Source organism: Bactrocera dorsalis, chromosome 2, assembly GCF_023373825.1.
Source record: "Bactrocera dorsalis isolate Fly_Bdor chromosome 2, ASM2337382v1, whole genome shotgun sequence".
NCBI classification, from domain to species: Eukaryota; Metazoa; Arthropoda; class Insecta; order Diptera; family Tephritidae; genus Bactrocera; species Bactrocera dorsalis.
In genome coordinates this window covers 62,753,971-62,768,461 of record NC_064304.1, presented here as the reverse complement: position 1 = coordinate 62,768,461, position 14,491 = coordinate 62,753,971, and the positions used below count along the sequence as shown (strand labels likewise).

The window sequence follows — 14,491 nt, the reverse complement described above, 5'->3', positions numbered from 1 at the left end:
CCCAGAGAATACAGTACAGTCAACAGAAACACCACCAGCAACAAAATTAACATTAGCGAGTTTTTTCTCAACTTCCGTCAGTGATCCGTTTGCGAGAACATTGCCCTATTCGAAATACGTTGATATTATACATGGGATGCATCATCGAAGAAATTGTTACGCAGGAAGCAGGGTCATCCAGTAGATGGACATCCAGGTGTGTTCTCAACTAATGCATTAGAATGAACTTACACAATCCACCCGAAAAACGAATGCCACTGAAGTTCACACACATTTCGCGATGATCAGCCTTCAAATCCGCGTTATGGGATACGACCAAAAATTACATTGCCGAAGACATTTTACATTGCATACGCTAAGAATTGGAAATGGGTCAATACTGATTGATACTTCCCATGGTCTGATATCAATCCCATATGCCGTTTATCAATTCACGAAAGATGGACTCATCACGAATGTTTATACGAACATTGGCCAAACTGTCGTAAGTACGATTCCTTGAGTGTACGAGCAATTTTAGCTACCACAAATACCTATGTTGTTGACTTAAACTGGAAAATTCAAAGTCAAATTCCAGGAGACTTGCAATCATACAAATCGATCGATCGTCTGACAATGAAGATGACACCGTGAATTACCAGTGGAATTTGTAAATTCTTTGGAGAGGCCTGGTATGCCACCGCATCATCGCAATCTGATTGTGATGCACCTATCAAATATAAGGGACAGAATGCTTGATTCTATGGATTTCTTTTGAGTTCTAACGATTTGCCAATTCGGTTCAAAAGTATTCCGTTTCCAGTGAAAATTGAATTTAAAATGACGATCAACAGAATATTCGCATAGTGGGTGGCATACATTTAGAAATGCTATGTTTTTCGCACGGAGATATACGTGGCGTGCTCAAGAGTTGGAAAACCATCTTCTCTGTACATTTACGCACTGAAACAGAAACAAAAAAATTTTTTTTATCAAGCTGCGTTACATTGAAGAAAAATGTAGACAAATAGCAAATAAATGATTATCAATAAGATATGAATTTTTGTCTTTTCATTTCAAAACACATAATTTCGCGCAGGACAACGGCTGCGGGGTCAGCTAGTTTATTATAAAAGTGTCGTTCAGGAAAAGTGTTGAAGTAAAGAAAGAGCGACCCTTTGTACTAATAAATACAACTCTGTAATATCATATGTTTATGCTGAATTAATGAATAAATATGTCCTCCATCTTCCGGCTTGTATTTCACGCTAAACAGATTGTTGTATTCTACTGTGTTAAATTATATCACAACTTTAACACAATCCATACTGGGGAGTTGTACGGCGATCTAGATGATCTAATTTTAGATCACTTAAAAGCTTTTCTACCTGAGATTCCACCTCATGTTTCAATGCTGCAGGATATGGATAAAATTTTGTGTAAACGGGGGAATCGGATGTTATCCGAATTTGTCCGACAACTTTTGTTGTATAAGTTAGCTTTTCGTGGGGTTCGGAAAAAAGATTTGGGTATTTATTTACGATGTTTCCCATCGTGTTCATTTAATTTTTTGAGAGGTTTCCCTAATCTATGTACATTAATTGCGTTCACTCGCTGTGAGGGGAGCTGTTTGAGGTGAACCTTAAAGACGTTACTTAAAATCATGTAACTTTCACCAATATAGATAATAGCTTTAAGTTCCCGAAGGGTATCATTCCCTAGAATACCGTCAAATGTTTTGAGAAGTGGCATTAGATAGAATTTAATTTTATCCTTAAAGTTAAAGAATTGAACATAAGTATGTTCGCTATTTCTAAATTTCCCGCAATAGTTTTTGCAAAACATGGATTGTCGTTTTTGATTCTTTTTTTTTTGCCAGCTCTGGCTTAACATAATTTTTACCGGAACCTGTATCCACTAATATTTTTAAAATTCTGCCGCTCTCCGCCTTCGAAGAAGGGGAGCGAAGAGCAAATTATTCTAAAAAATGGATATCGCTTGGTTCACCAAATTGTCCGTCTTGATGTGAAGCTGTGTCGATGTGAAAGGTTCGTTGCTCTTTCTCCGCTGTTGATTCGGAAATTGTTGTTGCCTCTTGCCGAAGTGCTCACTTTCTTGGGGTCTGTTCATATAGTTAACGCGACGAGAGTGTATACTCGGGTCGACGTCAATGGACTCTGGACGTGGCTGTGGTTTTGGTGGTCTTGAGGGGTTATTATCGTATTGAAAATTGTTATATTGTTGTTGCCTTGGTTGCCAAGTTGTCCGCTGTGGTTGGGGTAAATGGGGAAATTTCTTCGTGGCTGTGGAAAATTCCTTCTTGGAAGTAAGGCTGGAGGCTGTACTGGTTTTGCATTGTATGCATAGTTCTTACGAAAGTTTTGGTTCTGTAGTTTTAAACAGAGATGAAGATCCTGCGGCAGGTCTGCCGGCTCTCGTATTCCTAATAATCTAGGTAAATCGCCGTTAAGTCCTCTTATAAAAGTACCTAATGTTTTGTCTCTATATGCTAGCGTCAGCATGCGAAGAGATTCGTTGCCCATATCGAGACAACCTAATTTATTTAGTGTCAATGAAAGGTGGCTATACACCTGTTGATAGAAATCTGAAACTGTTCTATTTGCTTGGACCAATGTGGTCATTTGATATTCTAATGTTGACAAGTCGCGCTTGTCACCGTAGTGCACAATTCAACATTTGGAAATTGATGGCCAATCAAGTTGCGTATTGTATGCTTCTAATGGCGCATCGGCACTGCTTATTATCTTGTTCCGTATTACGCTGAAAATTCCGTAATACTTCGGTGTCCCCTTTTGAGGTTCATATATAGCTAAAACTCGATCTACACTTTTTTTCCATGAGTTGAATTCTCCTGGATTGCCATAGAATTCCTTTAGACATTTTACGATGTCGGGTATCCTATCCAATTCGCCTAAGTTGTTCCTACGTTCTAAGTCTATTGTTCGGTCCGTAATGTCGGTTGCAATTGCATTTGTGTGTAATGCCGCATGTACCACTTGCGGTCCCTGTGTCTTTACTATATCTGAAGATATACATAGGCTGCTATATATATACTAAGTGTTGCCAGGTGCAATCTCACATTTCCATTGGAAAGTTTGACATTTTTTAGCATAACATCACTCAGAACGTTTTGTCATTTAATCGTGAATTGTTTTATTTACAGGGAATTAAAAAATTCATCTCGGCCAAAAAATGGAATTAACTCGTGAACATTTTCGTGCGATCATTTTTCACAACTTTCGACGTGGATTATCACGACAAGAGTGCATCGATGAACTAAAATCTTTGTATGGCTATGAAGCACCATCCTATAGCACTGTGAAAAACTGTTACAACGAATTCAATCGTGGCCGACGCTCGCTCAAAGACGAATTCCGTGAAGGTCGCCCAAAAACAGCCGTTGTGCCAGAAAACATCGATGCCGTACGTGAACTGATAATGCAAGACCGTCATGTAACATACCTTCATACTAATGATGAGCGATATTTCACTACCGGTGATTTTTTCACTGTGATTGAAAAATCGAAAATCGCAACTGCGATCACTTTTTATAAATAGCAGTTCGCTGCTATGAACTGCGATCGCAGTTCGAAACTGTGATCGCAGTTCGAACCAGTGAATTGCGATCGCAGTTCGAACCTGTGATTGCGATCGCAGTTCGAAACTGTGATCGCAGTTCGAACCTGTGAATTACGATCACAATAGCAAATAGCAGAAAAGTAACAACTTTCTTCAGGGAAAGTATATATATATGCTATATAGGAAATTCCCGTTATTAATTTGGTCTTGAAAATATTATTAGCGGGTATTCAAAACATTCTGATGGATTATGGAATTCCCATCATTAGATTTTCTTTGAAAATATTAAAAGCGGGTATTCTAAACAAACAAATGATCAACCACACTAATGGTAATCCCTTCTAAAAAATGTATGAAACCATCATACCAACATACAAATGAACTATACAATACACTCTACGGGTCAGGTAGCCGAACCGCTCCAACATTTGCGAAAATGTTGTGCAAGGAAAAGCGGAAAAACTTGACTCGAGTTATGCCGGCCATAGACCACACAAGTAAACTGCACAAGTCTAGCACTGCACAGTGCGTTTGTGTAGTGTATGGGGGTGTTTGTGCAGTGAACTGAGCAATATCAAAACGATTTTGATATTTTTACACAAGTCTGAATACTGCGCAGTGAATTTGCGTAGTATATGGCGAAATTAGCTCAGTTTTGTTTCAGTTTTTGTGAAGTTAACATCAAAACAAAAAAGGAAACAACGCATTTATTTTAATTATGAGTGATGACAAACAGTTTTGGGCCGAGTTCCTTGAATTTTATAAAGAATCACCTTCATTATGGCGAATAAAAAGCAAAGAATATAGCAACAGAATAATGAAAGCTGAAGCATACGAAAAATTAGTTTTAAAATTAAAACAAAAATATCCCGACGCAAACAGAGATATGGTGGTATCGCGCAATATTTACACATGTTGTCTGTTTCGCTTTCAACATTAAAATAAAAACTTGCACAGTTGGCTTGTATAGTGCGAGTCGCAGTTTTTTTTGCACAGTGCTAGACTTGTGCAGTTTACTTGTGTGGTCTATGGCCGGCATTACAGGAGCTAAAAGAAAATTTACCGCCAATAACGACAAAATGTTTCCGTCGTTCCCACGACAGTCGGGTCTACGTAAGTGGAACGAACCCGCACAATCTGCCGCTACAACAACAACAACAAAAGGTCTCCGTTTGAACGTCGACTTAGTTGCGATCGCAATAGCAATATAAAATCACAGTGATTTAAAAAGAGCAATCACTGAAATCACAGTGATTTAAAAATGGCAATATCGCTCATCTCTACTTCATACATGACGGTCTTGCATTATCAGATAGAGGCACGCCTATGCATTTCTCCTACCAGCATACATTCGATATTGCATGAACACCTGGCCGTAAAATAGGTTTGTTCTCGCACAATTTGACAATCGCTCAAAAAAAGGCTCGTGTGGATTGGTGTAAAGAAATGCTGAAAAATTACGATCGTGGTGCTTCAAAAGGCGTTTATAAGATCGTCACAGGTGACGAATCATGGATCTATGCATATGAGCCCGAAACAAAACAGCAATCCACCGTGAGGGTCTTCCAAGACGAGCCAAATCCAACGAAAAACAAAAAAAAAAAAAACATTTTCGTTGATAAATATGTCTATTTTCATTATTAGGCCAGAAATATATATAGCAACCTTCGAACTAGCTATGAGCCTGGACAGGCCGTCCATGCTTAATTGTGTATTTTGGGATGTCTGAGGGGTATTAGGTGCCGAATTGGGGGGAAGGATTGGAGGGCGGATTAAATTATTGATGTTCGCCATTTGTATATTTTTAATATTCTCAGTATAATATTATTAATAATATATGTATTAATACTCTTAATATAATATAATTCTTAAATTAATATAATGTCTAAGTATAGTTATTATAGGCTACTTCCACTTACAGGATTGTTGGGGATTCTGTTGTCGCTGTTACTACTGATAGTATTTCTATTAGCTGCCGATCTGGATATAGAATCGTCATTCACTTGCTGAGCTGTATGTGTCTGTTGTTGCTGTGGTTGGTGCATTCAATACATCGATGTTTATGGCTGGACTGTATAGCTTTGGAAGTGCGTGCTCTCTTGCGGCTTTCTATGATGTGCTTTTGCGTGTTTATTAATAATTATTAATTGATTAACGATGAAACTGCGTATTTCCTCAACTGGTTCTAGTTTTAGTTTCTTAAGCAATCTTTGGATATTTTTTAGTCTTCACACATCGTTACGCTTGTATTATTGCTTTGTTCATTCTTTCACTTGTGCATGCTTTTCTTCAGTTCTGTGGCGTTTTTTTCTTAATTCTGCTTTTTTTAACGCTACGGCACAATGCGCTTGGTTATGTTATAATACGTTGTTTGTTATACTCTCGCAACAAAGTTGCTAAAGAGAGTATTATAGTTTTGTTCACATAACGGTTGTTTGTAAGTCCTAAAACTAAAAGAGTCAGATATAGGGTTATATACACCAAAGTGATCAGGGTGACGAGTAGAGTTGAAATCCGGATGTCTGTCTGTCCGTCCGTCCGTCTGTCCGTCCGTCCGTGCAAGCTGTAACTTGAGTAAAAATTGAGATATCATGATGAAACTTGGTACACGTATTTCTTGGCTCCATAAGAAGGCTCCGAAGATGGGCAAAATCGGCCCACTGCCACGCCCACAAAATGGCGGAAACCAAAAACCTATAAAGTGTCATAACTAAGCCATAAATAAAGATATTAAAATGAAATTTGGCACAAAGGATCACATTAGGGAGGAGCATATTTCTATCTAATTTTTTTGGAAAAGTGGGCGTGGCCCCGCCCCCTACTAAGTTTTTTGTAAATATCTCGGAAACTATAATAACCACGCCCACCTCCCATACAAAGGTTATGTTGAAAATCACTAAAAGTGCGTTAACCGACTAACAAAAAACGTCAGAAACACAAAATTTTACGGAAGAAATGGCAGAAGGAAGCCGCACTCAGGCTTTTTTTAAAAATTGAAAATGGGCGTGGCGTCGCCCACCTATGGACCAAAAAGCATATCTCAGGAACTAATCGACCGATTTCAATGAATTTCGGTATATAATATTTTCTTAACATCCTGATGACATGTACAAAATAAGGGTGAAATCGGTTAACAACCACGCCTTCTTCCAATATAACACTATTTGAATTCCATCTGATGCCTTCTCTGTATAATATATACATTAGGAACCAATGATGATAGCGAAATAAAACCTTACACAAATACGGTATTTGAGCTGAGGTATCCCTTGTGGAAAAATTGTCGTGATCGGACTATAACTTTTCAAGGTCTCTGATATCGAACACGAAGAACTCAGTGCCTAACCTGACCTAACCTAATTTTTCACCGAAAATATCGGTAAATCTCTCAGAATTTAATTCTAATTAATTTTACAGCAAAATAAAAAAAATATGTAAATGACGGATACTTAAATCTCGATTATCACTTTATCAAGCGAGAGTATAAAATGTTCGGTGACACCCGAACTTAGCCCTTCCTTACTTGTTTTTACTTTGTTTATTTTTTTTAATTTAACTTTTTTCTTATTTTTACCTTAGAAAAGTTGTTTTCACCGATTTAGACGCTCGCGAATATACGTTGTGTTTGATTTAAAAAAAATTTAACTTTTTCTTTTTTTCACCTTAGAGTAGTTGTTTTCACCGATTTAGACACTCGCGAATAGAGCTGGCTAGCAACTAGTGATTCCCAATATGCCACAAGACAAAATTAGAAATGAAGTTGATAAACCTAACGCTGTCAGATAAAACGTTATACCTCGTCATTGCGGGTCGATTTGCAAAGAAAGTAAATGAAGACTGACTACAGAAATGATCCTGTGAGGTATAGTCTTAAGCTGAGATCACACGATTGGTCAAATATACCGATTTTTGATACAATTTTCAGTGTTCACACGATTGGCGTACTTGAGCCAGAATTTTTCTGTACTGATTTTTACACTGCAATAATATGACAGATATTTGTGCAACCCTGTCACATGGTTGGGCTTGTCATCCTAAATAAAGCAGCCAATGAACGTTTGGCGGTTACACTTCGCTTCCTTGCCTCTGGAGACAGCTTCAAAAGTTAAAAAAAGTTTAGAGGTAGCTATACATAATCACATCAAAAATATAAATTGATATCACATTACACATTTGCAAGGTTCCAAACAACGAATAGATGCGGATTGACATTGCCCAAAAATTTAGTGATAAATGGAATTTTCCCCATTGTATAGGCGCAGTTGACGGGAAACACATTGTGATGAAGGCTCCGCCGCGGTCTGGAAGTACCTTTTATAATTATAAAGGTACTAATAGTATTGTACTTATGGCCATTGCGGATGCGGACTACCGATTTATATATATTGATGTCGGGTACAATGGCAGAGTTTCGGACGGCGGCGTTTTTGGAAAGTCCACATTTCAGAAAGCTTTGGACAATAACACACTGAGATTGCCTTTACCACAACCATTGCTAAATCGTGACCGTGATTGTCCATACTTGTTAGTGGCGGATGATGCATTCCGCATGCAAAAGCACATTTTACCTTGGTAAAAATTTAACTGCCGGTCAACGCATATTTAATTACCGATTGTCACGTGCTAGGCGCGTTGTCGAAAATGTATTTGGCATTATGGCAAAGCGGTTTCAAATTCTATATCGACCAATTCAGCTGAATGAGCATAAAACGACCCCAAATAACACTGCCCTGCTGTGCCTTGCATAATTTTTTAATTAAAAAAATGCCAGTTATAGAGAAGGTTTAACTACAGATAGGAATGATCAACAAGACAATTCAGTTCATGAGTAAGGTACTCAAAATTGCCAACAAGGAACAGAGGAACGTCCAACGACATACATAACCAATGAAGCCAAAGAAATTCGCGAGGAGTTCGCACAATATTTTATGACAGCCGCTGGAGAAATACCATTTCAATATAAATGTTTATGTTTAGTAAAGTTAATGATTTAAATATGTCTGTAACTTTATTAATATAGAAGAAAAAACAATTCAATGAAATATCAATCATCATTTAATTCTGAAAGCGCATCTATAGTGCACTTCATAATATTAATTTCAAGTTTTTTTGCTGCTTTCTCATTTTTTGCATTTCACGCATTTGCGGCGCTATGTACATGCCGAAGGAATACCACTTGTCCTCTTTTTCTGCATACAATAAATCTGTTGCGCGTTTTAAAATATCTTCTGGCGAATTGGTTGCTGCATCAGCTGGCGATGATGTTGATGCGTTGGATTGCATGTTGATGGGTTGAAAATGCGTGTTTGGTAAACTTTCACTATTAGGGCTTATATTTGAAACAAATGAAGTCGTTTTTTCTTTGTCGTGGTTATGATAAAACTGCATTGCAGTCCAAAATTGCCAATTAGGTTGTGAACTTGACGTGTGAACTGTCACACGATCTGTACATATAAACGACAAAAAATTGGTACATTTGACCAATCGTGTGACTTCAGCTTTAGAAATGATGTTTCTTTGAAAAGCGCTCGCTTACAACGGATAAAATGACTTCTGAGAGGTGATTGTAATGAATAAGTTCCAAGGTTTTACGCAAAAATAATGCAGTCAATAAGTACAGTACGCGCATATATATGTTTGTATGCTTGCGCATTATTTTTCTTTCGTTTCTGTTTCATTTTTGCGAATTCTCAACTGTTTCGTGTGACTTTTTTTCTTTCGTTTCTGTTTCATTTCTGCGAATTCTCAACCTATTTTGTGTGACTTTTGGTTGAAATACTCTGCGTTTGTCGTTGAAAAGTTTAGACTATACTTCACCGGATCATTTCTATAGTCAGTCTTGTGGGTTGACAATTCACAAGTCGCAAGGAGGAACTTTCAATGAAATTGTTTACTATTATGAAAAAGTTCAATCTCAACAGTTAATTTATGTCGCACTGTCAAGAGCTGTTGCCATTAATAGGGTTTACATTTGAATAACTATTGCCCTTAATTTGGACTCAAAGGTATCAACCACTTTAACATCCGTTTACTAAAAATGCTGACGTTTAATATGCAAAATCATTTAATGCAATTTATTGGGTTTACAATTATTTAATGTACTTAAATTTATAAGAAATGACAAATGATATTTTAATTTAATTATTTTTAAACGACGAAAGTATGTCGGTAGGTGTACGGAGCGGGTAAGTTGCATACAGGACCGCTGGGAGATCGGCGGAAGGATTTTCGTGGCTCCACGTATGATCGAACGTATGTATGTATAAAACGAATGTGTATCAGCGAGGAGTGAGTAATGAATTATTTTGGAAAATTGCGACGCGCGGGATGGGTGTCGGAAAAACGAATGTGTATGCTGTAAATTTGTCCATCCTTTTTGTTGATGAAGTTGATGTATAGGTGTGGTGAGTTGTGTTGGTGTTGTGTTATGCGGTGATGTTTGAGTATGGTGTCATCGGATGTGGTGTACTGCGCAGTGTTCCCTTAGAGTGCGCCAGCTTTTCCCAGGTTGAGGGAGGGGGGAGGCTTAACTCATTTAAACATCCTGGGCCCCCTAGGCGAATATTTAGCCTAGTACTCGTATTACACGCATATGTTGTTGCACGTGCATGGATTTTATGGATGAATAATGGCGTTGTAATATTCTCATTTTGACTCGAGTTATGGAAAACAGCTTATGGTTTAAAAGATATCACATGTACATACATATTTGAATATGAATTTTAAAATGCAAATAGATGCTTAAGAGAAGCAACTTTATTTTGCGGGTTTATTTGATTTTATTGACGACTTATCGGTTTATTAGGCGGATTATTTATTATTTGGCTTTTCTGTGTTATTGGCAATGGTTGCAATTTTTGTATGATATTTAATTTATGATCGGCTTATGAAGGATAGTAACTCCACGCCTGGCTCAGATGAGGCCAGAATGGGCACTCCTTAGCCCTTGAATTAGGACTATGAAATGATTATGAGAGATCTTGCGAGAGTGTTGCCGTGAATGCAGAACGGCTTCTATTGGATTTATAATTTGGTAATTTCCAGCTTTTTTTTGTAAGTGAAATGTTCTAGTTGTACAACCGATTCCTACCAACTACCCTTATGATAAGCGCTTTTGTAGGTGCGATAAGAGCTACCTTTACTTGTGGTGAGTTTAGGTGCGTCACAGTATCGCATTGGGCATATGGTGTACCCTTAACTTTAATTTTGAGTATAAATGAAATTATATTTTATTATTCGAAAATTATTAGGCACTAGGTTATGACAGGTTTTCGATTTCCGATTTTTTGAACCATTTTAGTATATGTAATATTTAAGTGCGTATGCACTAATGAGTAGTAATGCGCCACCGCTGTAGGATTTGTTCAGATTTTTTTTTTTTTGTTTTTCCATTATTGGCGAAAGCCATCCTGCGGGGCCGAAAATTTGTATGTCCTTTTAATATAGGGACTGTCAGAGGTAACTCTAACTTTATTTTTTATATCAATTTGTGGAGTGTTGGAATATTGTGGCTCTAGTGGTAGTCGTACGACGTACCGGCCATTATTTGATCGAGTAGTTGTGACTTTAGAGAAATGCTCACAATACTGATCTTTTATAGTTTTGTTTGTTATTGGAAGTTTTCTTAACGTTTGCAGTTCACTTAATTGTGAATTAAGGTATTTGTTTTTATTATACTCAACTTGAGTTGGTATGGTGGTGACTAGTTCTGTGACTAGTCCATTTTGTGTTTCGCTGTGCAGCGTTTGAGATTTTTGAGCCTTTGAGCAACATGGTGTCTCTTGGCTATTTTTAGAATTTTGTTTTTCGGGATTTGCTTTTACAATTAAACCCGTGGTTCTTGATTTATAAGCGCTTTTATGGGGTGGGATGTTATATGTGCTGTAATGAAGCAATGTATGGTGTCTTTTGTGACAATATAAGCAGTTAAATTTGCTTTTGCAATTTTTAATATTATGTGTATGGGATAAGCAGTTTGTACAGAGTCTTTTTGATCTGACAAAGTTGTTCCTTTCGTTTATATTAAGTTTTTTAAACTTTTCGCAAGATTTTAGCTTGTGCCCTCTTGTGCATAGTTCGCATGACGTATGTATTCTTTGTTCGGATGTGAACGATTGTATTTTGTTAAAAATTATGTTTGATTTATTTTTGCTTCTAGCTTGGGGTCTATGTAAGCTTCCATTTTGGTCGTGTTTAATGATCTTAGTCTTGAATATTTTTTCTTCCAACCTTTCCGCAATTTCATATTGGGTGGTGAGAAAATCTTTCATTTGTTGCCACGTTGGGCACTTTTTTCGTGATGAGAGCGATTGCTCCCATAGAAGTAACGACTTTTCTGGTAATGCGGCGGTGCAAATGTTTACCAGAATTGGGTCCCAGCTGTCTGTGGGAATATTTAGTGTCGATAGAACCGACAAACAATTTGAAACAGTGGATTGTAGTCTTACAAATTCTTCACTTGTTTCTTTCTTGATTATAGGCAAGTTTAATAGTGTCGTTACTTGCTTATCGACCAGTATTCTGTCATTTTCGTATCTTGCTTTTAGAGCTTCCCAAGCCAAATTGAAATTGTCGTCATTTAATGCGAACTGTTTAACTATTTCGCCTGCTTGACCTTTTGTTTTGTATCGGAGGTGATACAGTTTTTGTGCCTTTGATAGTTGTGGATGGTTGATGTAAACGGCTGTGAACATGTCCCGGAAGGACGGCCATTCTTCATAACCTCCGTAAAAGGTTTCTGTATCACATGCAGGCACCTCGAGTTGGATGCCTGAACTTGCCTCTTGATTGTCTATTTGTGGCAGCTCTACTCTACTGTGGGGAGTAGGTGCAATTGCTTTTATTAGCTTTAATTGATCGGAGATCATAGCTGTTGTTTCTTCATATTGGTCTAAGCAGTTTTCATACATTGCGTAAGCCGATTGTTTCAAATTTTGTGGTACGTTTGAATCGTCAGATTCTACTATGGCGTCATGAGCCGCTTGGAGACGAGACCAGAAATTTTTAAGATTTTGGCTTTTTATTTCTAATAACGATTCAGAGTTTTCTTGAATCGGTGAAGAGGCAAATCTAGTGCAGTATCTTGTTAAACTGTCACTTTCTGAAATAAATTTAGCAACCTGTTTTGGGCGTGTAGCTCCTGCAGTTGTATTTTGTTTTGTTGCGTTATTAACCATTTTGGTATTATTTTAATTTTTTATCTGTAAATAATTAAATTTTTTTTCTCTCAGTGTAACTGATTTAAATGAGGCAATAGAGTATTGCTTGAAACCGAATACTCTTTCAGGTAAACAGAGCTTTGAATTTCGATTATCTTGCTAAAAAATGTTTTTTTTTTTCGCTTTTATTAATTTATATTTCTTATGTCCTAATTTTGTGTAATTAGGCACACCCTAATACGTGTACTTGTATTCACATGCGTATGTAGGTACTTATGTTTCGTGCGATTGAGAGCTCGTTGAAGAGATCAATGCGCTTTTTACATTAGTATTTGTTTGTATGTGTTTATAATTATTTTTTTGTTCCTAAGCAATTGAGAGCTCGTTAGAGAGATCAATTCGCTTTTGTATGCAATCCTGCTTGTTTTTGTTTGCCGAAGAACAAGAGGTATTGCCGGATAGATGCCAATGTGGACTTTGAAGATTTATATGTTTTAATATATGTATGTATGTTTGTATATACAGTATTCACAAATTATGTAGATTTTGTTTAACTGCTATTAGATTCTGTTTTTAACAAAAAAGATGAAATTAGGGAAATTTTGTTCCACTTTACCGCTTTGTTGTAAGTGAATTTTAAACGGCCCTCTTTTTTTTTGTTTTAACTTTAAGACTACGTAATTTTTTTGTACTAATACCTCGTGTAGGGTGTATTGGCGGCACCGAGTGATTGTTTGCCGTCTATATGTATGTTCGCACTGCGAAGAGAGTGCGAAGGCGAAATAAAGAATGTGCAGGTATTCTCCCGCATGCACTTTGTATAAGTTATCGCGAAGAAACGACACACCCTAATTCCCGTCGTAATAAGAGCCTACCACTCTGCACATGTCGCTAAGTCAGCACATTTTGCGTGAGAACATTGGCCAGACATCTAAGTAAACAAACACCATGCACGAGGCGCAAGGTCAGCAAAACGTCAGCAGAGGAGCTACAACGCGATGCGGGTTGGTGGCTTGAGCTAAGTTAGGAATAATTTAAAGGGCACTTTATACTTGACAACTAAGCCGTGATGACGGCAAATAAAATAACTTCAAATTGAATAATACATTTGAATAATTGGCGCCCAACGTGGGGCTCGCGAGTGAAAAGTTTAATAGAAAAATATAAAGTTCTTAACTCGACTCGTGTAACTACGACAGTTGGCTCACTTAAAATCGACAACAATCAACTACTTGGACTCAGCGTGGACTTAAAGAGGAGACAACCTTTGGCCCGATCAATTAACCGGAAGAACCTGAACCTAATTTTAATCTATTCAAATCCAATGCAAGGTACATTCCGGTGGTCGGTGAGGACCTTGTAATTTGGGAAAATTCAGGACACATCAAGCATGTTACCAACTTGACACTTTACGAATTACTGAGAGACGAGACAATTAATGCCACAGACCACTTTCCTCAGTCACATATGAGGAAGTTACTAGACGCGGACATAAACCAGATAAGTCGACTGATACAAATGATAAACGCTCACCACAGACAGGCGAGAAGCCTGAATGCCCTAGGGACAGTCCTGAAATACATTGCTGGAACTCCTGACCATGACGACTTCAATAGATTAATGAGCACAGAAGAACAGCTAATTAACTCGCAGGACAGACAGTTTACCATAAACACTCAAGTACAGAAAGAAATCAATAACCTTACCATTACAGTAAATAAAATCCTGAAATTAACAAAAGAAAGAGAAATAAA

The 14,491-nt window shown here is 37.5% G+C and overlaps 1 pseudogene; it reads right to left on the bottom strand.

Annotated features, from left to right (window-relative positions):
- Window positions 1–7,357: 7,357 nt before the first annotated feature.
- On the bottom strand, window positions 7,358–7,451 carry LOC125776929 (small nucleolar RNA U3; annotated as a pseudogene).
- Between the last annotated feature and the right edge of the window lie 7,040 nt (window positions 7,452–14,491).